The sequence below is a fragment of the Balaenoptera physalus genome, assembly GCF_965194825.1.
Source record: "Balaenoptera physalus genome assembly, chromosome: 7".
NCBI classification, from domain to species: domain Eukaryota; kingdom Metazoa; phylum Chordata; class Mammalia; order Artiodactyla; family Balaenopteridae; genus Balaenoptera; species Balaenoptera physalus.
The window spans coordinates 75,902,261-75,924,941 of NC_138886.1; the positions used below are offsets into that span (position 1 = coordinate 75,902,261).

Below are 22,681 nucleotides of genomic sequence, written 5' to 3' on the forward strand. Positions count from 1 at the left end.
AAACATTACCTACTGTAATGGTTTATTTGTTTTGTAGCAACTTGACTGGGCCATGGAATGCCCAGATATCTGGCTAAACATTTTTTCTGGGTGTGTCTGTGAGGGTGTTTCTGGGAGAAATGAGCATTTGAATTGGTGAACTGACTAAAACAGATGACCCACCTCCATGTGTGTGGGCACCACCCCACCTGTTGAGGACCCACATAGGACAAAAAGGTGGAGGAAGGTTGAGTTCTCTCCACCTGATGCTTGAGCTGAGACCTGGGTCTTCTGCCCTTTGACTGGAACTCTCACTATCAGTGCTCCCAGTTCTCAGGGCTTCAGGCTTGAACTGGAATTAAACCATGGGGCTACCAGTTCTCCACCTCTGAACTATACCATCACCCTTCCTGGCTCTCCAGCTAGCCAAGGGCAGGTTGTGGGACTTCTCAGCTTCCATTATCCCATAAGCCAATTCCTTAAATATATATTCCTTATATATGTAGGCTGTTTCTTCTCTGGAGAACCCTGACTAATACACCTACCTTACATGACAATTAAATGATGTATCTAATACCCTTGTTCTGTACTTAGAACCCGGAAGCTACACAGTGAATGCTACTATTATTAACCACATAAACTTGGAAATCACCAAGAGTTTCCTCAAAATAGGATCTGTCTGTCTTTCTAATTTAAATAAAGAGGTCTACATATTCATGACCTCCATGCCTCTTTTGGGGTTTATCTACTCTTTGTGAAGTCCATGATTTAATTCCCTGGATTTTGAGTAGAAACTCTCATTTGCATGCCAGCCAGACATAGATAAATGCATGTATAGAAAAAGCTTCAGTAGTCTTCAATGTATTCTAATTATTCATCTTGGTGATTTTGTTTCATGAAAAATTCCTTGAAGAATTGAACATCATCATCGTTTGTCTAAATCAAGTAAACTCAGAATGTTTGGTAGGCTATTTGCCTGTGCAAATAGAACTACTCTACTGTTACAGAAATAATAGAAAGAATAACTTAGCCCATATTAAGTCGCCTTCCTGTGTCAGACTTTTTCCCACTCACGTTCAGCTTTTACGCTTTACCAAACTTGAATTTTTAAAGCACACATCGGAGTGTGTCTCATCTCCAACCCAGACCCCCCAGGGGCTCCCCACTGTCAGATGGCTTGGTCTGACATGACTGCCACACCCTTCCAGCCTCAACTCTTACAATACCCCTCAGAGACCTTATGTTCTAGAGAAACTGAGACATACTTTATACCATGCCCCATGCTTTCCCAGTGGGAATGTTTAAATTCTACCCATGCTTGAAGGCTCAGATAAAATGGCACTTCTTCCTTGAAGCTTTCTCTAATTCCCATTCACCAAATCCAAATTATCATCACAGAACTTTATTTTACCTGTCTTGTGTCATATTGTACCTGCCTGTTTGTTTGCCTACCTGCCTTCCTCCTTTCCTAGCTCCCTCCCTCCCTCACCATGTACACCTACTATGTGTCACATGCTGAACATGCAGCAAGGAATAAAGCAGGAAGGATCCATGTTCTTGTGGATGTGGGGAAAGACAGCCCCTAATCAACCAAAAAGTAAATTTATAATTACAAAAGTAGTTGACTACTGCCTAGGAAAGTACAGAGGACCATAAGCTAGCAGAACAGAGGAATGCATTTAGAATTTTAAGTAGGGAAAGAAATTTTGGTCAGGGAGGTGGTACAGACCTGGTATAACATATAGGAAGGTGCTAACAAAGGACGCCAATAGACATCATATATTCAGGTGTCCTAGCCCCCAACCTACAGCAAAATAATTATGATCTCCTGGAGGATTTATAAAAAAACTGACATTATTTTCTTTGGTGCTCATCCATCTGCCCAAGAGCAGAACACCTTGATTAGCCCTTAGGTGTTCATCAATTTATCCAAAATTTACTGTTCTCAAACTCTCTATGGTTTTCCCTTCTCCCCTTCTTTTCTCCTATGAATCCTGATACTGTTTTTACTAAATGAAATCAATTAATAATAATTACTAAGTTATTTTTTGTTTCCTTTGCATATAAGTAAATGACATGTTAATAGATATCTACCTGTCTTGGTTATTTTTTTCTTTTTGGCAGAAATTACTGTTTACTGAACTTTGTTTATGTACCAGTGTTGTGCTAAGAGGGTTAAATATATTCTAATTCTCACAACAAAACTCTAAGGTCAAACATTATTCTTTTATCATCAAAATGGAAACTAAAACACAGAAAGGTAAATCAAGAGAGGACCAATATTTGAATGTTCTATTTGATTCCAAAACCTGTGCTTTTAACCACGATGCCATACCATTCCCAGGTGTACAGGTTTCTTGAAGGGAAGAAAAATATTTCATCCATAGTGAGTCCTGACATGTGAGATGGAAAATCAGGTGGGATAAACACACTTGTTATCATTATGTTTTAGAAATACAAGGGCTTGTGCTGATTCTCTGAAAACCAGACTCTCAATTTTAAGGACCCAAATCAGTCCAAATTCAGATACAAGTTTTCCATAATAACTAAAATAAGTCCAGCTTGTAAGCAATAACTCTAGATTTTTTCAAGAGAACTATTAGATGATATTGTAAATATATTTTCCTTGTTTTCTCTCAACACTTTGACCAAATAGATTTTTTTTTTTTGCTTTTTTTTTTTTCAACATCTTTATTGGAGTATAATTGCTTTACAATGGTGTGTTAGTTTCTGCTTTATAACAAAGTGAATCAGCTATACATATACATATATCCCCACATCTCTTCCCTCTTGTGTCTCCCTCCCTCCCACTCTCCCTATCCCACCCCTCTAGGTGGTCACAGAGCACCGAGCTGATCTCCCTGTGCTATGCTGACCAAATAGATTTTAACCTATTTTTCTATCTATCCAAGTATCTGTCTGCCTGTCTGCCTTATTTCTTCTTTTCTTCCTTCTTTATTTCATTCCTTTTGTATTTCCTTTTTTTTTCCTGTTTCCTTTCTTTTTCCCCTCCTTCTTTCATTCCCTCTCTTCTCCATGCATCCATCTTCTTTTCTCATTTAATACATGAATCAAGGAGAAACAAAATGGTTGAAATTTCCAGAAATTCTAAGCATCCTTGCCTCCCACAAAAATGGTTCTCCATGCATTAGCATCCCCATAGCTGGGTTCTAGAACTGGCATATGATTTAGCTAAGTTGAATAGTTTGTGCATCTCTTGTTGAGGGTGATTTGTAGCTTTATTTGGAAAGGAGTTTTGTTTTCTATAAAAAAACAAAGGTACTGCTTGCTCCCCGCTAGAGAGAATTTCTAAAGCCTGAAAGCATTCTGCCATGAATGAAAAATAAGGCTAGATGATGAATAGGTGGACCTTGAAACCTTAAACACTGAGATCCTCATCTGAGCCCAAGCTCTGCTTCAGTAGAGTAACCTACTAACCTTAGTAACCTACTAACTTGGAAGTTAACCTTGATTAACTTCCAAGGTTTGACATTTCCTATTTCCATTCAAACCATAATATCTCTAAGGAAAAGCCACTTTGCTGTCATGTTGGTGCTGTGCTTCAAAAACTCAAAATGGTACAGACCGAAAGTAATCTTAAAAATTTGGTAACATGTACTTGCGAGTGTGTATTTAGCTGTACGCATGCAGGATGAAACTTAGACGTGATGGCATCAGAAGCAGCCTAGTGATGTGGCATCTCCTTAAAGCAATACTCTTTAAAGGGTTGTCCGACATGTAGTTAGTAGTATAGGAAAGCATCTGACTTCCTATTAATAAAAGCTATTCCTCTCTTTACGTTCAGAATAAGAGATTTATTAAATGCACTGGATAAAATATTTATAAAGCTTTTCATAACTATTTCCTTCCATGGTTTTTAGCCGTTCATAATTTAATAATGTTTCTTAGTTGCATTCACTAAGGAAAGAAGTAACTTGCATGAATATGGCTGCAGGTTTGTTCAGAATATTAAGTTTAAAAGTATTTTTTCTTTTCTGTTTCATGCTGGCTAAACAATTCTAATTTTACTGTGGTTCTATTTCTTTATCTAGTTTTCCATTGTTGTTTAAACTGGAAACTTTCTTGGAGTGCACTTACATCTTTTTGTTGTTGTTGGAGGGGTGGTGGTTGTTCTTTTTTTTTTTTTAAATTGTATTTGATTTACAATGTCATTCATTTCTGCTGTACAGCAAAGTGATTCTCTTACACACACACACACACGTGTGTGTGTGTGTGTCTGTGTGTGTATATATATACATTCTTTTTTAAAATATTCTTTTCTATTACGGTTTATCACAGGATATTGAATATAGTTACCCATGCTATGCAATAGGACCTTGTTTTTTATGCATCCCATGTATAATAGTTTGCATCTGCCAACCCCAAACTCCCAGTCCTTCCCTCTCCTACCCCTCTCCCGCTTGGCAACCACAAATCTGTTCTCTGTCTGTGAGTCCATTTCTGTTCCCTAGATAAGTTCATTTGTGTCATACTTTAGATTCTATGTATTGATGCCATATGCTATTTCTTTCTCGTCTGACTTACTTCTCTTAGTATGATCATCTCTCGTTCAAACCATCTATGTTGCTGCCAATGACATTATTTCATTCTTTTTTAAAAATTTTATTTATTTTTTTATCTTTATTGGAGTATAATTGCTTTACAACGTTGTGTTAGTTTCTGCTGTGCAACAAAGTGAATCAGCTATACATATACATATATCCCCACATCCCCTCCCTCTTGCGTCTCCCTCCCACTCTCCCTATACCACCCCTCTAGGTGGTCAAAAAGCACCAAGCTGATCTCCCTGTGCTATGCAGCAGCTTCCCACTAGCCATCCATTTTACATTTGGTGGTGTGTATATGTCAATGCTACTCTCTCACTTCATCCCAGCTTCCCCTTCCTCCCCCCAACCCCCCACCGTGTCCTCAAGTCCGTTCTCTACGTTTGCATCTTTATTCCTGCCCTGCCCGTAGGTTCATCTTCATCTTCACTAGTACCATTTTTTTAGATTCCGTATATGTGCGTTAGCATATGGTATTTGTTTTTCTCTTTCTGACTTACTTCAGTCTGTATGACAGACTCTAGGTCCATCCACCTTATTACAAATAACTCAGTTTTGCTCCTTTTTATGGCTGAGTAATATTCCATTGTATATATGTGCCACGTCTTTATTCATCTGTCGATGGACATTTAGGTTGCTTCTATATCCTGGCTATTGTAAATAGTGCTGCAATGAACATTGTGGTACATGTATCTTTTTGAATTATGGTTTTTCTCAGGATTGCTGGGTCGTATGGTAGTTCTAGTTTTACTTTTTTAAGGAACCTCCATAGTGGCTGTATCAATTTACATTCCCACCAACTGTGCAGGATATTTCATTCTTTTTTATGGCAGAGTAATATTCCATTGTGTATATGTATACCACATCTTCTGTATCCATTCATCTGTTGATAGACATTTAGGTTGTTTCCATGTCTTGGCTATTGTGAATAGTGCTGCTATGAACATCAGGGGAATGCATTTAACTTTAAAAATTTAGATAAATAACATTTCAATATAGCATGCAGTACATCATACTTTTTTCTGTGTTTCAGATTTTTCTTTGATTTTTGTTTGACTTTCAACTGACTACTCTCAATGCTGATGGCTTGGCTCCATGTGCATGGAATAGAAGATTTTTACGTCTGTAAATTTACAGCCAACAATGAATATCTTCTTCCAATCTGAGTTTTTCCACTAATTTTAATTATTTGATCTGGTTTTGAGAGAGCTGAGAGAAGTTTTCACATTTTTTCTCCCCTCACATGGCAAAGAGGTTTTCATGCCTATGGATTTATAGAAAGAAAGTTAAATCTGGCAGGATCCTCAGAGATCGTATGATCAGTCTCGTTAGTTTTGCAGAAAAAAAGAAAATCAAGCTGAAACAGGTGATGTGAGGCCTCCTGAACCTCCTGAAAGAAGTCACCTGTTCTATACACAGGAGGACGATGGTCGTGCTGTGGTCCTTTTGTGTTTCTCCTAGTTTTCAAGTTTCAGTGGCAGCCAGGGAGTTTTTAAAGCCTCAAGAGCTTTCTGAATGTCTCTGTTCTTTAATTCTGATGGAGCACCACCTTGCAGTCTGGGAGCCAGATGTGGGAGGAGATATAAATAGAGCTAGCCAAGAATTAGTTAAATACAGTGTAAATACTATGGAGAAGTAGAGTATATATATATAAAAAAAAAGCATTCGACCTTGTCAGGCAGATTGGGGAAAGCCTCCAAGAGGAAGGCTCATTTAAGCTGAAACCGCAGGATGATTTGGAATTGTCCAACCAAGGGAGGTGGTTTCATTAAGAGCACTAGCATGAGAATCATCCAGTTGTGCTTAGAACGTAAGGTTTGGGACCTTGGACTCTGAAGCTGACTGCCTGCCTGAGAGAAATTCCCTCCTTCAACATGTTGTCTGTGTCTGTGGGCAAGACACTGATGTTCTCTGTTCCCTACCACTCTTTTCTGTAAAATTAGCATAATAATACTATTGGGGTATCATACTGTTATCATGCTATTATGACAATCGCTTATAAGGCTTGACTGAAATAATGCCTTAAAGCACGTTTGTATAGTGCCTAACACTCAGAATAGGACAACTGCTGGCCATTATTAACCCAGAGCTTTGCAGATTACAAAACACTTTATAGGCATCATATGTCATTTGATCACCATGCTTCCCTCTAGTACCCAGTCCTCAGTACCTCTGCTAATGGTACTATGATTATTTTTGGAGAAAACGAGTAAGCTCTGTGGCCCCCTAGTAGGGGCCAGGAGTGTCCCAGAGAGAGAGAACAGAGATAGAGCCTGGGTCTCAGGGTCTCAAAGAATACTCAAGAATCATCCTATCTAGACTGGAAGCATGTCAATACTTCAAATGCTAGTAGTATCTCAAGAAGAAAGGAAACACATTTAAGGGGCTAGGTTACATTAAGGATTTTGACAACATGACATTTACGGTTTAAGTGCCCCTCAGGAATCATGGCCTCAGACTGTTCAATAATGATGTAAAATGGGTGAGCAAACAACTTAAGTGTTACTCTAAGATAATCTCAGTAGGAGCACAATGTTGTAAATGTCCTCTCCACATCCCAGTTCTGTGAAGTAGCTGTTCGTTTTTGTCCATTTATTGCTTTACAGCTATAAGCCTTTGACTAAGTCGCTTAGCATCTTCTAACGATTTTTGAAAGATTTTCTGAGGAAATCCAACATGAGATGGCGTGGGCTATTATGCTAACCAGAAAGGATGTGATTTCTATTGTAAAGAGCATCTTTTTCCACTGCACACATTGAACCTCTTTATGTCTGGTGTTATGGCTCATATGAGGGAAAGAATGGTGGCATTCATTATCACAATTCTACAGCATTTAACATTGGTAGATGATTTTACTGTTGATAAAATACATTACCCACTTTATCACATTTGATTCTCCAAACAGACATTCCCAGTTTTTACTTAGTGAAACTGAGACGTGGAGATGTTTAAGCAAGTTCACGTAGTTGGTTAGTGACGGAGCCAGGACTTGAACCCAACTGTTTGGTCTCCAGATAGAGTGCTCTTGTCACTAAACTGATTTTTGCCTTGTTTGCAAAGCTTGCGTGTGAAGACAAGAGCAAGCGTTTCAGAGTTGTAAGATTAGTAGATTGCAGAAGACCATCTTTCACAAGTGTGTCATGGAGGACTCCACTCAATGTAGATTCAGTTCCCAGGAAATATTAAGACTTCAGAGGCCACTGGTGAGCAAGACAGACAATGTTGCAGCAGCCATTATGTGACCTACTGATCCCCTGGGAGGGAGGTGTTGGGGGTACAGAGTTAGACTTGGCCACGTGGCTCTATTACCCTTTCCACCCTGGGGAATTCCTCAGAGGCCAGGAGGCAAATATTCTCTGAAGGTCTTTGGGGGTTTCCAACCCTGTTGCAGCAGACAATTTCCAACCATTTCCCACTTAAGGCAGCCACTGACAAGTTGCTAATGATTCCCTTAGGGTCCCTCACTTCAGGCACTTTAAGGATTGTTTCACTAGAATTTGAATCAGGACACTTTTAAAAGAAAAAAAAAAAATCCAGCTTGCTTTTTACCACCCTCCTTTGGGATTAAGTTAAGGAAACTAAAGCCATTATCTGCTCGTGGCTTTGCTGAATCAATGAATTTTGCTCACTAGAAAGCTACACGAAGTAGTTCTTTTTCATGAAAAGATGGCATAGGCATTTTTGAGCCTTGAGTTCTGAAGAATACACAGAAAGCTCTCTCTCGCTGATAATTAGAGCTGGCATCAAGGCAGGGTACATGAGCAGTAGTGGAGCTTTTCCTTTTCTGACACATTGAGAGACAGATGTACAGAAACTGTTTAAAGTAAAATAATAAAAAGAGGGGCGAGGTTAGGAAGGGATTAATAACATTTGGAAATCACAGGAATGATGTGTTTTTCTTTGAATGTTGCTCTAAATTGTACCTTCTTTTCAACTGCTTGAGATACCTTTTGTTCAAAAGGAATACAGATTCAATAATCTTGCTTTTCTGGGGCAAACATAATGGACTGCACACATGGCTTAGGCTGAGCGGTCATACATAACCAGGCAAAGCTACCATATTTTTTAAAATCTAAGACTCCATTGATTCTCAGATGTACTATATTATATTAATGTATCACTGAGAGAGAGAAAAAAAAATACTAGCAGTTGGCCACATCAGCCTCCTGTAACTTTGACTTGTGTCTTGTCTTTTTGATGGTATTCGTGATTTCTCCTGCCTTTATTTTATTGCTCGGCACTTGAGAGGCACGTCTTTTGCACACGTACCAATAACAAAACAACATAGCTTCATTTACATCTTGGTTGTGGCTTCATCCAAAGAACATGTTTGTTGCCTTGTAAGAAAATGGGGAGTTTCAATCATTACTTTGACAATAAGTATTTGCTTCACAAACAATACCAAATTTACATGCAGTGGCTAATTTCAACAAAATGACTCTGTTTCAACAATAAACAATAGTATAGTCTTTTTGAGAGCTGACAAGTTAGGACATTTGATTTGTCACCACTGCCACTGGGCAACAATGATGATAAGACACATCCCAAATTTGGAAAAGTTAAAATGTGAAAAACAAGTGTGACTTAGAATTGATGAACTATGAGAGTTCATCAGCCTAAACAGCCAAGAGAGAAGACCATCCAGCTGTGGGAATTTCAGTTCCAATGACAAGAAAGAATCAAAGCAGTGAGCTAGTAAACCAGGAGACCTTGACATTCCTCTTACCTTGATTAAACTTTAGACAGATTTCTTCATGACTGTGGGCCCTGACCTCCCTTTTCTTAGTGCAAATACTGTAGAGAATTGCAATTTCAAATTCTTTCTCTGCCCCTTTGAGAGGTGAATTTTCTACAACCCAGAAATGTCTTCTTGAGGACCATCCCTTTGAAATGTAATCATTCAAAGAGACAGCACCCCTACCTCTGTGCCTCTGTGGGAGGGTGGGAGCCTAAATTCTATAGGCACCAATTAGCAAACACAGATGGCTTAATCACATTGATCAGTCTCCCTGCCCAGTCCTCCAGTATGTTTCCATTGGCTCACCCCATTTCTTAAGAATCACCCACCTTTTATTCAGCAGATTTGTTTCTTCTTGCTCCTCCATTGCAGTAGTCTTGAATAAAGTCTGCCTTGCCTGTTTAACTGATCCAGTGCAGTTTTTCTTTTATACTAAGAACTCAGTTCTAAAGAAATAGTCAGCATTAAAAGGATCCTTTATGCATACTTAGAAAGTCACAATTCAAAGTAGAATGTGCTTTTTTTTTTTAAATAAATAAATTAGTTAATTTATTTATTTTTGGCTGTGTTGGGTCTTCATTTCTGTGCGAGGGCTTTCTCTAGTTGCGGCGAGCGGGGGCCACTCTTCATCGTGGTGCGCGGGCCTCTCACTATCGCGACCTCTCTTGTTGCAGAGCACAGGCTCCAGACGCGCAGGCTCAGTAATTGTGGCTCACGGGCCCAGTTGCTCCGTGGCATGGGGGATCTTCCCAGACCAGGGCTCGAACCGGCGTCCTCTGCATTGGCAGGTGGATTCTCAACCACTGCACCACCAGGGAAGCCCCGAATGTGCTTTTTCTAAAGTGCACATTCTTTGGTCTCCCACACAATTTGTATAGTTTATATGTTTTTGAGACTAAAATCCCTGTAATATATTTTCCCCTGTAGTATTTCCTTATTGTAAATGCTTCAGTGCAAGTGTGTTGAGAATTAAAATTCACAGAACTGTTCATTTTTATTGTTTTTAATCACAGGAGTCAAGGGGTTAAAGGATATTCTTTCTGATCCAAGTATCTAATTTTTCAGGCTCATATTCTGTGGCACAGAAATACAGCCTTTCTCAAGATCACATAGCTAGTTAATGGTCAACCAAAGATAATCCAGGGTTGTTTCCACTAGACCAATGACCCCCACACTGAGTTGAGCATTACACACCTGGAGAGTTTGAAAAAAATGTTGATGTACTTTAAAAAATCAGGGTCAGTTGATTCAGAATCTCTGGTTTTGGGTCTAGGCATTTGTGGTTTGTAAAAAGCACACAAAGTTTGTTTGTTTGTTTTTTAAAGTGCATCTAAGATGCAGCCAGGTCTGAGAACCACCGGAATAAGCTTTCTCCCTATATGTAATATACTAAAACCAAGCAAGGAACTAGCTGCTATTTTATGTCCTGCACAGAGGAACAGAGGCTAAATTGTAAATGCTTTTTAGCATTTTTGCACTCACCAATTCTCATCCTTAAAACATCCAGCACTTCTTAGTTATTTCTTCCATTGCTTTCTTGCCCTAGAATTGTGTAAAGTTGCATGTGGTACAACTGCTTGACTGGTTATGGTAGCTCACAGAACCTGGGAAGGTGGCCTTTGTGCCAAAGCAAATAGCACTTGATGTATCTTTGAAGCTGGTCTGTTTGCAGATTGGACTGTTAGGCACAGAGGGAAAGCGTTTTCAATGAATATTTCTATAATGTTACAAATCTACTAGACTGCTGGCTCACAAGTCTGTACAGGTGATAGGATATTTTTTTGCAGGTGAGATATGCTTCATGAGAATGAGCTCCTAGGAAGAAAGGAATTGTATAAATGCAAATAATTATTTTTATTATGCAAACAAATGATCCTAATACAGTAATAATAGCAATTAAAAAGAAAGCCAGGTCCCTATGCCCTAGAGAGCAACATCTTTGTAAGGAAATCTAACGAACTTTTTATAACTATTATTACATGCCTTAACTGCAAGATTTTGAGTAAGAACCAAACTTTTAAGTGGGTGTTGTTGTTGTTTTTAATCCATTAGATATAAATTAAACCAAACCAGGAGACTGAAGTGTTTCCTCCTTCTTCCTCCTACACCACTGTGGGCTTAACCTTAATTTGCTGATGTCTGCAGTATTTGTACAAGCACTGCTATCTTCTAGAGCAAAGGCAATGCTACTGCAATGATTCAGGGAAAGAATTAGAAACTATATATTTAAAAATCTTTCCTTTTATGAGCAATTTAAATTGGCAGGAAAAACACAATTAAGCAATTTCAAAGGTGTAATTTTATGGAGAGTTAAACACTACATCTCTAAACACTGTTTTTAAAAAGACATTGGTAATTAAGTTTTTCTATTTTTTATAGTTCTAATCTAGGGGAGACAGTGGTGAAGAAAATTGCCAAGAATGTGATTTTTTACAAAGTACAGTTTGAAAATTCCCATCCTAAAATGTTGAAACGGAAAAAGATGACAGTGACTAGAGGTTTCAGATGTGGAAAAGAGCAGAGATATCCTCTTGGCATGGCTCTTAAGATCATTAACTAAGGGAGTCCTGCAAACTCCATCCCTCAGCTGCCAATGGGAAAATGTCGCAACTGCAAATTAGAGAGATCTTGCTGGAGATACTGTAGAAGGAACAGGAAATTACCAGATGTCTTTAACCCTTCCATTTTCACACCCTATCTTTGTAACCTTCCAATACAAGGTTTCATTTTGTAGTTATCTCTGACAGCATCAAGATCTTCAATTACCCAGAGTAATGGGAACTCCTAGTTGTTGAGTCAGTTCCATTGCCCAGCTTTGCTTGTTGCAAAATTTTTTAGTGCATCAATGAAAATCTGATTCCATATTATTTTTTCCTGAAGTTGCCCCTCTTTATAAGTCTGTGTTCAGTGACATCAGATTAGAGCTTAAATCTGCCACAGTGAGATTGTTCACATCAAGGAAATCTGCAAAGGCTGCTGTTAATCTGGGAATCTTGGGAGATCTGGTTTTTAGGTCTTTGCCGGCACACCACTGTCTCTGGAACTAGCTGATAAGTCTGCTTCCTCATCTCTACAATGGGCTTTCAAACATATGAAGGTTTCCTCCCTGTCCCTCAGAAATCTAGGCCACACATCTTGGGAAGGACCCTGGTAGGGTCTCTAGCTCAGTCTAATTCTGGGCAAGGGGCATGTGTCTTTATCTGCATGTGTATCTTCTTCCAGGATATATTGCTTATCTTATTAAGCTCTTTCAGTAATTAAACAAAATGATGCCTGCAAAATGCTCAGCCTTTCACATAGTAAGACCTTGGGTACTATTAGCTATTATTATCTTTAGGGTGAAGGTTTATTGTACCAGAACAACCTTTGTTTACTCCCCTCTCCTAGCTAAGGAGGTTAAAAGGTATACCATATAACAGCTTTTATTTTTTCCAAATTGTTTCTTCTTAAATTTGTGCAGTTCTGATTAGACACCAGGGCTAGGTACACGTTTATTTCCAACTTTAAATTGAATACAACATCCCATTAGGACACTTGATGGATTGTTAGAATGGGGACCTCAAAGTTTGTCTTGCTTTTCTCTTGCAAAGAGAGCTCCAATACAGTTGAAAATACTTGCTACAACATAATCTCTCATCCTGACAGCCTAATCTCTGGTCTGAGGAGAGACTGAGGAATGCATAGATTTCCTATACTATTCTTCTTGGTCTGTCTTTCTGTCTCTCAGAGCCTATAACCCACTTGGCCCTCTGTCCATGATTACCTACCTTTCCTCACCTCAAGTCCTTAAGACTCGTGACACTCTCAACACCAAAAGAGGAACACAGCTGTGGTTGGTGACATGCTAAGATGGCCCTCAAGTTTCCCTCCTCCTGGTGTATATGTACTATACAATCCTCTCCTTTTGAGTGTGGGTGTGACTAATATGATGGGATAGCACTCCCATGATGAGATTATGTCATATGGCACAGTTGACTTTTGAGAAAGGGAGATTGCCCTTTGTGAATGTGTCCTGATCTGGTGACTCCTTAAAAGGGATGGGAAAAAACTAAAAATGGAGTTGCCATATGATCCTGCAATACCACTCCTGGACATATATCCAGAGAAAACTGTAATTTGAAAAGATATGTGCGCCCCAGTGTTCATTGCAGCACTGTTTACAATAGCCAAGACATGGAAGCAACCTAACTGTCCATTGACAGATAAATGGCTAAAGAAGATGTGGTGTATATATACAATGGAATATTACTCAACCATAGAAAAGAATGTAATAATGCCATTTGCAGTAACATGGATGGACCTAGAGAATATCATATTAAGTGAAGTAAGACAGAGAAAGATAAATATCATATGATATCACTTATATGTGGAATCTAAAATTTAAAAAGATACAAATGAACTTATTTACAAAACAGAAATAGACCCACAGGCATAGAAAACAAACTTATGGTCACCAAAGAGGAAAGGCAGGGAGGGATAAATTAGGAGGTTGGGATTAACATATACATACTACTATAAATAAAGTAGATAACCAACAAGGACCTACTATACAGCACAGGGAACTATACTCAATATTTTGTAATAATGTATAAGGAAAAATAATTTGAAAAAGAATATATATATTCTATCTATCTATCCATCTATCTATCTATCATCTATCTATCTATCCTGAATCACTGTGCTGTACACCTGAAACTAACAACCTTATAAATCAACTATACTTCAATTTAAAAAAAGCTGAATTAAAAAAAAAAGAAAAGAGACTGGGCTCTTCCTGAAGTCTGAGGTTTTGAAACATGAGATGGATTCCCTGGGAGGAAGATTGTCTGTTGCTGGCTTTGAATTAGAGAAAGTCAACTTTTAAGGATCTGAGACTAACCTGCAGCCAACAGCCAGCCAGAAAATGGGACCTCAGGCACACAGCCTCAAGGATTTTTTTTTTTCCCAGAGCCTCTAATAGAGAACTCAACCCACCTCACATATTGAGTGCAAGACCCTGAGTAAAGAAACCAGCTTAGCCAGGATGGACTTCTGACTTACAGTGTGATGATAAGTGTCTGTTGTTAAAAGCTGCTAAGTTTTGTTTTTTTTTTTCACGATAGAAGGTGATTTTGAATGAATTCCTAGCCAATACATACAGACAGAGAAGATATATCAGTAAAAATGCATAACAAGCAACAAAATGCAATAAATGTGAATGTATAAGTAGCCACAATATATAGAGACAAGTATTTCAATGAAAACTGGTACAAAGCAGAGAGCAAAATAATAAGTGTAAAAGAATTTCATTATTGTGCTCATTCATATTTTTACCCAGCAAGTAAAAAAGCTGCTAAGTTTGTGGTAATTTGTTATGTAACAATAGAAAGCCAGCATACCAACTGTCATGTGTTCTCATAGTAGTATCTTCTCCAGTCGAAACAGCTTCAATCTGGTCACCATATTGCCAGGTTCTCATCAGCCATGGGTGTTTTATTCTGGATTGTTCCTACTTCCCTAATGTTTTCTCTTGAAATGGGTGTAGAATGACTGCATTTTGTCAGCATTTTGTCTGACTCTGGTTCAATGATCATTCTCTGCACAGGTAGAACATTTGCTAAAATGATCCAAGGGATATTCCAAAATGCAGTAAATGTACTAGAAAAGGCATAAAGTTCTGAAGAGGCATGCGCAATTTACATCAACATGAAAAAGTAAATCTTTTCTGAAACAGAGCAGGATAGAAATAATTGAATAAAAAAGCCTCTGGCTAAAAATTAGACCCATCTCCCTATCATGGCATTCTTTGCACTGCCATGTGATTATTTTCACTTTGGTCTAGTGTATGAACTTGAGAGTGAGGGTCTGTGCTCTATTTATCTCTAAACTCTAAGTTTAGTACTCTGTATATTTTAGGTGCTCAATAAGCATCTTCTACATTCACCTGAAACAGAAGCATTTGCCAATGACAGGATTTACAGCTTGCTGAGATTAATTGAAGTTTTTCTCCAAAGTTGAAAAGCAACAAAGAGAACAATCTGTTCAGAAAGATGTGAAAGGCTGAGGAATGTACTGGAGAGTAAATGCTTTCTCAGAATCAGAAAGCGATTTTTATGAAGCAGGAGGTGTTGGCAAGCTCTTTCTGGGTGGGAGATGAAGAATAGAACAAAAATAAAAATGAAACACCTTAGAATTTGCCATAGAACAAACAAGACAGGAGGTGATAACACTGACAGTTCAGAGCTGCTCTGAAAGCATATTTTCTCTCGGGGAAGAGCACTATTTCTTCCTTGAGAGACACTAGGTTATACACACAGACGTAGCCGGGGGGATTTGTCCACGGTAAAATAGCCAAACTAATATTAAGTGAAGAAAATCCACTCACAGCTGAAAGATAAATGGAACAAAGAGATAGAGGCTGAAGTGCTGCAGGCAAGTATAGGCTCCCCTACAGGGAACCCAATTAGTACTTTCCTAACTCCGGCTGCCAGTTTCTCAGAGCATAATCTGGGGAACATCTGAGGGCAGCAGGCAGTTGTGGAATAACAATAACCAAGGGCAAAACTGATGTTGCTATTTGCAGTCTATATATGCATGCATATGTGTAATAGCAGTAACAGTTTCACCATTCTTTAGATGGGGAAACTGAGGCTCACCACGTAAGTGACCTGCTGAAGGTTGCAGAGCTAATAACTGATAAGGAGGACTGGAACTGAGCAGGAATTTGAAGTCAATCTTTGTGCTCTTCCAGAACATCAAACTGTCTCTCCAAGGAGAAAGAGAGAATAGAAAAATATTATGCACTTTGAAATTAACACCCAATCTCCTCAGGACTGCTGTGAGAATCAGATGAAAAGACTTATGTTCTTGGGAAAGTCATTTAATTTCTCTGAAAAAATTCCAATAATCCATTCAACTCTGATAATCTTTGACTGCCTGATTTGCCTCTAGCAATTTACTGGTACCTAAAATGGACAAAGTGCCAGGCCTGAGACATTATAGGAAATATAGAAATACAGACTGTCTGTGCCTGCGTATCAGTTATTTAACGGACATTTATTAAAAGTCTTCTTTGTGCCAGGCAGATACTCAGAAATACTCTGCTAGATTCTATGACATTTTCCTTCATCAACTAATTATGCACAGGTTTTTGTTGAAATTTGGCTGATAAATTCCCATCTTCTCCGATGTCAGTCCTATATCAGTGATGTTCCTACAAACAAATCAAAAGATGTTATGTGTTTTATAAATTTCCTTTTAAAAACAGGAAATGTTAATGTTAAAAATGTCACATTTAACTCGAAAGTAAAAATTGTTTTTGTTTTTCAATAGCTACAGGTAATAAACCACTGACTACCACTTTTTTTTTTTTTTTTTTTTTTTTTTTTTTGTCTTTGATTTTTTTTTTTTTTTTTTTAACATCTTTATTGAAGTATAATTGCCTTACAATGGTGTGTTAGCTTCTGCTTTATAACAAAGTGAATCAGTTATACATATACAATATGTTCCCATTTCTCTTCCCTCTTGCATCTCCCTCCCTCCCACCCTCCCCATCCCATCCCTCTAGATGGTCACAAAGCACCGAGCTGATCTCCCTGTGCTATGCGGCTGCTTCCCACTAGTTATCTATTTTACATTTGGTAGTGTATATATGTCCATGACACTCTCTTACCCTGTCACATCTCACCCCACCCCCTCCCCATATCCTCAAGTCCATTCTCTAGTAGGTCTGTGTCTTTATTCCCGTCTTGCCACTAGGTTCTTCATGGCCTTTTTTTTTTTTTTTTTCCCCTTAGATTCCGTATATATGTGTTAGCATACTGTATTTGTTTTTCTCTTTCTGACTTACTTCACTCTGTATGACAGACTCTAACTCCATCCACCTCATTACAAATACCTCCATTTCATTTCTTTTTATGGCTGAGTAATATTCCATTGTATATATGTGCCACATCTTCTTTATCCATTCATCTGTCGATGGACATTTAGATTGCTTCCATGTCCTGGCTATTGTAAATAGAGCTGCAATGACCATTTTGGTACATGACTCTTTTTGACCTATGGTTTTCTCAGGGTATATGCCCAGTAGTGGGATTGCTGGGTCGTATGGTAGTTCTATTTGTAGTTTTTTAAGGAACCTCCATACTGTTCTCCATAGTGGCTGTATCAATTTACATTCCCACCAACAGTGCAAGAGTGTTCCCTTTCCTCCACACCCTCTCCAGCATTTATTGTTTCTAGATTTTTTGATGATGGCCATTCTGACCGGTGTGAGATGATATCTCATTGTAGTTTTGATTTGCATTTCTCTAATGATTAATGATGTTGAGCATTCTTTCATGTGTCTGTAGGCCATCTGTATATCTTCTTTGGAGAAATGTCTATTTAGGTCTTCGGCCCATTTTTGGATTGGGTTGTTCGTTTTTTTGTTATTGAGCTGCATGAGCTGCTTGTAAATCTTGGAGATTAATCCTTTGTCAGTTGCTTCATTTGCAAATATTTTCTCCCATTCTGATGGTTGTCTTTTGGTCTTGTTTATGGTTTCCTTTGCTGTGCAAAAGCTTTTAAGTTTCATTAGGTCCCATTTGTTTATTTGTGTTCTTATTTCCATTTCTCTGGGAGCTGGGTCAAAAAGAATCTTGCTGTGATGTATGTCATAGAGTGTTCTGCCTATGTTTTCCTCTAAGAGTTTGATAGTGTCTGCCCTTACACTTAGGTCTTTAATCCATTTTGAGTTTATTTTTGTGCATGGTGTCAGGGAGTGTTCTATTTTCATACTTTTACATGTACCTGTCCAATTTTCCCAGCACCACTTATTGAAGAGGCTGTCTTTTCTCCACTGTATATGCTTGCCTCCTTTATCAAAAATAAGGTGCCCATATGTGTGTGGGTTTATCTCTGGGCTTTCTATCCTGTTCCATTGATCTATATTTCTGTTTTTGTGCCAGTACCAAACTGTCTTGATTACTGAAGCTTTGTAATATAGTCTGAAGTCAGGGAGCCTGATTCCCCCAGCTCCATTTTTCGTTCTCAAGATTGCTTTGGCTATTCGGGGTCTTTTGTGTTTCCATACAAATTGTGAAATTTTTTGTTCTAGTTCTGTGAAAAATGCCAGTGGTAGTTTGATAGGGATTGCATTGAATCTGTAGATTGCTTTGGGTAGTAGAGTCATTTTCACAATGTTGATTCTTCCAATCCAGGAACATGGTATATCTCTCCATCTATTTGTATCATCTTTAATTTCTTTCATCAGTGTCTTATAATTTTCTGCATACAGGTCTTTTGTCTCCTTAGGTAGGTTTATTCCTAGATATTTTATTCTTTTTGTTGCAATGGTAAATGGGAGTGTTTTCTTAATTTCACTTTCAGATTTTTCGTCATTAGTGTATAGAAATGCAAGAGATTTCTGTGCATTAATTTTGTATCCTGCTACTTTACCAAATTCATTGATTAGCTCTAGGAGTTTTCTGGTAGCATCTTTAGGATTCTCTATGTATAGTATCATGTCATCTGCAAATAGTGACAGCTTTACTTCTTCTTTTCCGATTTGGATTCCTTTTATTTCTTTGTCTTCTCTGATTGCTGTGGCTAACACTTCCAAAACTATGTTGAATAATAGTGGTGAGAGTGGGCAACCTTGTCTTGTTCCTGATCTTAGTGGAAATGGTTTCAGTTTTTCACCATTGAGGACAATGTTGGCTGTGGGTTTGTCATATATGGCCTTTATTATGTTGAGGAAAGTTCCCTCTATGCCTACTTTCTGCAGGGCTTTTATCATAAATGGGTGTTGAATTTTGTCGAAAGCTTTCTCTGCATCTATTGAGATGATCATATGGTTTTTCTCCTTCAGTTTGTTAATATGATGTATCACATTGATTGATTTGCGTATATTGAAGAATCCTTGCATTCCTGGGATAAACCCCACTTGATCATGGTGTATGATCCTTTTAATGTGCTGTTGGATTCTGTTTGCTAGTATTTTGTTGAGGATTTTTGCATCTATGTTCATCAGTGATATTGGCCTGTAGTTTTCTTTCTTTGTGACATCTTTGTCTGGTTTTGGTATCAGGGTGATGGTGGCCTCGTAGAATGAGTTTGGGAGTGTTCCTCCCTCTGCAATATTTTGGAAGAGTTTGAGAAGGATAGGTGTTAGCTCTTCTCTAAATGTTTGATAGAATTCACCTGTGAAGCCATCTGGTCCTGGGCTTTTGTTTGTTGGAAGGTTTTTAATCACAGTTTCAATTTCAGTGCTTGTGATTGGTCTGTTCATATTTTCTATTTCTTCCTGGTTCAGTCTCGGCAGTTTGTGCCTTTCTAAGAATCTGTCCATTTCTTCCAGGTTGTCCATTTTATTGGCATAGAGTTGCTTGTAGTAATCTCTCATGATCTTTTGTATTTCTGCAGTGTCAGTGGTTACTTCTCCTTTTTCATTTCTAATTCTATTGATCTGAGTCTTCTCCCTTTTTCTCTTGATGAGTCTGGCTAATGGTTTATCAATTTTGTTTATCTTCTCAAAGAACCAGCTTTTAGTTTCATTGATTTTTGCTATTGTTTCCTTCATTTCTTTTTCATTTATTTCTGACCTGATCTTTATAATTTCTTTCCTTCTGCTGGCTTTGGGGTTTTTTTGTTCTTCTTTCTCTAATTGCTTTAGGTGCAAGGTTAGGTTGTTTATTCGAAATGTTTCCTGTTTCTTGAGGTAGGCTTGTATTGCTATAAACTTCCCTCTTAGCACTGCTTTTGCTGCGTCCCATAAGTTTTGGGTCGTCGTATCTCCATTGTCATTTGTTTCTAGGTATTTTTTGATTTCCCCTTTGATTTCTTCAGTGATCACTTCGTTATTAAGTAATGTATTGTGTAGCCTCCATGTGTTTGTATTTTTTACAGGTCTTTTCCTGTAATTGATATCTAGTCTCATAGCGTTGTGGTCGGAAAAGATACTTGATACTATTTCAATTTTCTTAAATTTACCAAGGCTTGATTTGTGACCCAAGATATGATCTATCCTGGAGAATGTTCCATGAGCACTTGAGAAAAATGTGTATTCTGTTGTTTTTGGATGGAATGTCCTATAAATATCAATTAAGTCTATCTTGTTTAATGTATCATTTAAAGCTTGTGTTTCCTTATTTATTTTCATTTTGGATGATCTGTCCATTGGTGAGAGTGGGGTGTTAAAGTCCCCTACTATGATTGTGTTGCTGTCGATGTCCCCTTTTATGGCTGTTAGTATTTGCCTTATGTTGACTACCACTTTTTATTACAGAAAAGATCAGTCAATTTAGGATACTTGTTTTTTATTTTAGAGAATATTTTGGAAAATGAAAAATGTACGATTTATCTTTAAGGGCTATCACTCTTAAAAAACAGACTTTGCCACTGTGAATATCTGAATATCTGTGTGGTACACAGTTATGATTACTCACCATCTCATTACAAAGTATTGCATTGCTTCTATTGTTTGATATGATATAATCTTCAAATCCATTGAATGAGGCAGACATAAAGTGTAAAACCACCCTGTAAGTCAAAAGCGAACAAATGAATGAGGACGCCACTCACTGTTCCCTCCTCCCTGTGGTTGAACTTCCAGGATAGTTGGCTTGCTATAAGCGGTAAGCATTTCTCTAACATAAGGGCAAGAAGTCATAAATCGAAGTTCTCATATTTTCTCTCCTTGCCTGATACATCAACTTGTACCATCTTATACCAGCAGTCATCATTGCCTCCCTGACATTGTCCTCCCTCCCTGCCTCCTCCCAGGCGACTGGAGCTCAGTTTGGAGAGCACTATTTAAATAATACATGCTGACTGCAGAAAACTTTAACAACACGTGTACGTGTAAGGAAGAAATTAACAGAACTCCTAATCTAGCACCTCAAAACAAAAGTATTTGACCCAACTGGAATTTTTGTGTTTGTGGTGGTTAGTTGGTATGTGTGTGTGCAGTCTTTAATATTTTTATTTTCATATCTCAGCACTTAATAACACATATTTTTTCATTTCTATGGGATTATTAATATAAAGAGAAACTTTTTAATATTTATATTTTATTAAATTTATATTTTATCCATCTTACTAAATTCTCTTTTTTTTTTATTGGAGTTTAAATTTCCCTAGTATGTGGTAAAATATCAGCAAATTGTTTTTCAATTTTAAAATCAAATGACTCATTTTCTAGTCATGGAGCATTTTCTAGAGCCTCTTAGATAAACTGAATTCAGTAAATATATTTAGCAACTACAGTGCAACGATATTACTAAACAGTCTATCATTATCCATTGGATTTAACTCTGTGTACTGCTGATTCCTCTATTTTTCATCCTCCCTTATCTTGAGGAAATCTGCCTATTCAGCAGATAAATTTTAATGTGCATGAATGGGATCTGGTTCCTGGCCCAGTCTAGTTTTGTCCTCGGTATGATTTTTGCACGGCCCTTTCCTTCTTTAACTAGTGGCAGTGATAGGGAAAGTATTGTTTTGCTCTGATCTTCTGGTCTTTATAATTTCATGGTCCAACAACAGGGAATCTGGTACCTGTCAAGTGTCAGGAGTCAGGGAATCTGGCTGTCTCTCGGTGCTAGGATTCTTGCATGTCTGTCATGATGATTCTAGTATTGTCTGGCACCTAAGACATCCATCTCTTTGCCACTAAACTAGCTACATTTATTCAGACCGCTGACTAGTGATTTCAGTCATGACATTAAGTTGCTGTGTCATTTCCTTTGCTTTTCCATTGTTGATATAATTATTTGTCTGTAATGTCTGTATGAACTCTGGAAGTCTAGATAGGGTGTCCCAGCTGTGAAACCAATGTTTATATATGAAAGTCTATGAATATTTCCAAAGGCAGAATAAAGTAATGGACCCATAGTGTCTGTATTTGCTTTTGATACAAATGCTAAACTGAAGTTACCAGTTTTCTCTGTATGTGTCTACAAACAAAAAAGCTGAAAAAGCCTTTTTTCATAAAAAAAAGATTTTTTTCAACAGTCTCTTCATATTTATAGCACTTTTTGTATCTATGGCTAGATCTCTGTCTCTGTCTCTATTGAGCGGAGGCATGCACTCTTATCTTTCTCTCTCCCCCAGGACCTTTAGAAATTAGTTAGTCACAATAATCTGTCATTTCTGTGCACTTCAGGGATCTCTTATTGGGATATATCTGCCATTTAAAGGGAAATGTATACAAAGATGGAAAGAATTTAAGAAGCAAACTAGTTTTCATTTGGCTCAGAGAACAGACAGATCTAAATTCCAAGTGAGTTTTACTTGTTTTTTTACAATGTTTGTATAAAAAATATGGGGTAAATTAAGAGGATGGGATTAACAGATACAAACTGCCATACATAAAATAGATAAGCAACAAGGATTTACTGTATAGCACAGGGAACTATACTAAAATAAAGAATGAAAATGT

The 22,681-nt window shown here is 37.9% G+C and overlaps 1 long non-coding RNA gene across 1 annotated transcript; it reads right to left on the reverse strand.

The window, feature by feature from the left end:
* Positions 1-7,306: 7,306 nt before the first annotated feature.
* On the reverse strand, positions 7,307-21,560 carry LOC309663588. Its single transcript, XR_014265358.1, has 2 exons — positions 20,516-21,560; positions 7,307-16,620 (listed from the first exon to the last, which is right to left on the reverse strand). It is a non-coding gene; the product is annotated as an uncharacterized lncRNA (long non-coding RNA).
* Positions 21,561-22,681: the final 1,121 nt, after the last annotated feature.